Below are 3,934 nucleotides of genomic sequence, written 5' to 3' on the forward strand. Positions count from 1 at the left end.
CATCAGAAATACATATCTAACAACACAAAATAGAATGCTAATGGGCTAAACATTAAGATTTAGTGCTTCTCTTCAATGCCATCTTGGATCTTATTTGAACTTAGGATGGAGCAGCTGAGGTACTAGCTGTGGGAACATTAGCTGATGTACTAGTTGTAGGCACATTAGATGAGGTTTGGCTCAATATTGTTTGCCTTTGTGATGTTGATCTCTGTAATGGTGGTTTGTTAGCAATGCTGTTAGGAGGAGTGATTGAACCTTGAATCTGCAGTAATTGGATAAGATTTGCTAAGCACAACATGAACAAAACAAATATTGTAGTGCAAAATTACAAAAGAGAAGGCAACAAAACTTACATTGTGTTCAAGCTTAGACCACTTTTTCTTTCTCTGCTCCACAACCCATTCATTGTTCAGAGGAGGCCTCCCACCTTTGTTTTTGGGAGCTGAAGCTGAACTTGTCTCTGCAGCTCCATTTTTGCACTTTCTTTTGTTATGCCCAAACTGACCACAATTCCCACATTTGTTTTGCCTTTTGGCTCTATCAGGATGTGGTACCTTCTGCTTCTTGCTCTTTCCATTGCCCTCTCCCTTTTCCTTCTTCCTTTTGGTTGATTTTGGTCTTCCTGGCATAACCCTAACTGCAGGTGGGAGTGGTTGTGGCAGGTCAGAAGTATCCCAGTGCTTTGGGCCAGGCATACCCTTAACTGGAAGTGCATAAGTTTGCATATATGTATCCTTGCTGTAAGCAGTATGCACATAATCAAGTGGATTTGCTCTTTTATCCAGCAGACTTGCATATGCATGGACACATGGGATACCAGTTAGATCCCATTTGTAACATGTGCAAGTTCTTTCATCCAAGTTTACCAAAACTTGGTCCCCCCCTAGCTGAACCTCATATTCATTGTCCCTGGATGCTTGTACTATGCATGCTCTAACTGAATTCTCCATCCCCTCAAACACCTGATTCACATAAGGCATAACAGGTCCCCCCCCCCCCCCCCAACTGGTTGATAGATTTCCACTTATCGTTGTTCCTTTTCATCATATACCTTCTCAACCACTCCATTTGGGTGAGAAATTGTTTATCTCTGGCATCCCTAATCACTGCATTGAATGTCTCACACATGTTGTTTAATAACATGTTGGACTTGCAGTTAGTGGTGAATCCATGCCTTGACCAGTGTTTTGTGGGAATGTCATCCAGGTATTCATATGCAACCTCATTCAATGTCTTAATAGATTCCATTGCCACTTCATAGTCAAACTACAAATACCACATACATGCTGTCAACAGAAAACTAAAAACAGAAAAGAGAAGGCAAAACAGAAGCAGCATGCACACAAGCTCTACAATCAACTCAGTTAAGGAGCACAGTCAATCAAGGTCAACTATAGTCAATATGCACACAAGCAGCATAGTCAACTCAGTAACAACAAAATTCCAGAAAAAGTAAACCTAGGTCAACTTAAGCAACCATGCACACAAGCTGTACAATCTACTCAGTTAAAAAAAATTACAGAAATAATCAACCTAGGTCAACGTAAGTCACAAAAGAGTCAACCTAGGTCAACTTAAGTCAACCAAGGTCAAATTAATCAACCATGCACACAAGCATTACAATCAACTCAGTCACAACAAAAAAAACCAGAAAAAGTCAACCTAGGTCAACTTAAGTCACCATGCACAAAATAAGCCGAGTCGGGAACTTGGACACGTTCCCGAGTCCAACTAACTAACATAAAATAAGCCGAGTCGGGAACTTGGACACGTTCCCGAGTCCAACTAACTAACATAAAATAAGCCGAGTCGGGAACTTGGACACGTTCCCAATGTCCAACTAACTAATATAAAATAAGACGAGTCGGGAACTTGGACACGTTCCCGAGTCCAACTAACTAAAGTAAGTATTTTACCTTAGTTGTAGCCCTAGCAGCATTCCAGAAGAGGTCTTTAAACAGAGAACCAGTGAATTGCAACTTGAAATTAGCCCAAATATGCCTTGCACAATATCTTGTTTCAGCTTGGGGCACCACAATACTAAAAGCTTGCAACAGACCCTGTGTTTACAACCAAAACAAGGTACACACAATGTTAATTAATGAAGTACTTAATCATATACAAAGAATTAACTTTAAACAGGTTGAAGACCATACCTTTTGTTTGTCTGACATAAAGGTCCAACCTGCTCCACTATCACCACCCAATTCTTTCAGTAGCAAGTCCAAGAACCAACACCGTGTTTCTGTATTTTCAACCTCTACTATGGCCCAAGCAAATGGGAAAATGTTGTTATTACCATATTTGCCAACAGCAACAAGTATCTGACCAGGGTAAGCACCTTTCAGATGGCATCCATCAACCCCTATGATTGGCCTGCACCCTTTTTTGAAACCTTCCCTTAGAGCATCAAGGAAGACATACATTCTTAGAAACAAGGGAGGTTCTGGTCTTTCAATACCTTCCACAAGCACAATACAAGTACTCCCAGGGTTGTATTTCAACACAACTTTAGCATAATCCCACACCCTTTGATATTGTTCAAGCGAAGAGCCGTAAATGATCAACTTTGCCCTAGCCCTTCCTGACCATGCCAATCCATACTTGATTTGGATTCCAGTATCCAGCAACACCTTTCTCATAAAGGAAAACAACTTCATATGAGGTTCACTCCTCCACTCCTCCACATACCTTTCTCCTAAATACTCTGCATTCAACTTAGAGTTCATGATTAACCTCTGACAGAAATGTTGCTTGTTCAATGTCCTAATCTGCCACACATCTTGCTTATACAACTTCCTAACAAGGACCTTAAAGTGACACTGCACCCCAGCTTCACACACACACTTAGGTTTCTTACTCCTGCTTGAATCCCATGGACAGTCACACCTAAACTTGCAATAGGTTGTTATTCTGTTATTTCCATTGTGTAGGTAATAGTAATCATACCTCTTTTGGATAGCATGCCACCTCAATGCCTTCCTCACAGCCTGAACACTTCCAAACTTAAGCCCAAACACAAGGTTAATTGGCCTACTAAAGTCAGTATCAGAGTTGAACCAAGGGCTGTTGTCTACCTCATCATCAGACCCATCAATGCTCCTTAACTCATCTGACTCACCCTCAATCTCTTCCTGAATCCTAACCTCTTCACATTCTAGATTATCATCCAACTGTGACTTCTTCCTTTGGACTGATTTCACTTTTTCCCCTTTCCCTGTATCTTGTTTTGCCTCCTCTAAACTGGAATTGACTTGCCTTAACAACTCAGCATCACCTGATTGAATGTTATCTCTTTTTCTTTTCTTAAGTAACTCCTCAAAATCATCAGCATCATTTAGAATAGTCTCTTCCTACCCAGGTTCCCAATCAATATCAAGATCAGAAAAATCTGAGTCTGAACTATCTGACCCAGATCCAGACAGTTCAGAACTAAACAACTTCTTGCTAGCTCTGGTTTTTTTCTTCCCAGTTGGTTGTTTCCCCTTACCCTTCACAGCCACTGTCTTTACCCTAGGGCTCCTCCTAACAACTCCCTCCCCCTCACCAGAAACTTCATGCCCCTTACCCTTACTCACACCTCCCTTTTCAGCTTTTTGTTGTTCAACACTTTGTTCAAAAGCAACCCTTTCCCTTTCAGCAGCAGACCACTCTCTTCTGGTAATAACAACTGCATAATTGTCTCTAGCTGAAGTGTTTGCCCTAGGTTCTAACTTCACTGGTTTTGGTTTTATATTGCTGGTTGGTGGGTTTTTTGTTGTTGGGCTAGCAGCTTGGGTCAAAGGCCCATTTAGTGGTTTTGTTTGTTTGTAAACAGGAGGTTTCCTTGCATTGGGATCAATTGTGCAAAACAATTCCACACAGTTATTTCTGTCCACAGTTTCTAACAAACATCTAGCATCCTCATCACCACTGAACTCCCTCTTCCCAG

This window comes from Spinacia oleracea, chromosome 3, assembly GCF_020520425.1.
Source record: "Spinacia oleracea cultivar Varoflay chromosome 3, BTI_SOV_V1, whole genome shotgun sequence".
NCBI lineage: Eukaryota > Viridiplantae > Streptophyta > Magnoliopsida > Caryophyllales > Amaranthaceae > Spinacia > Spinacia oleracea.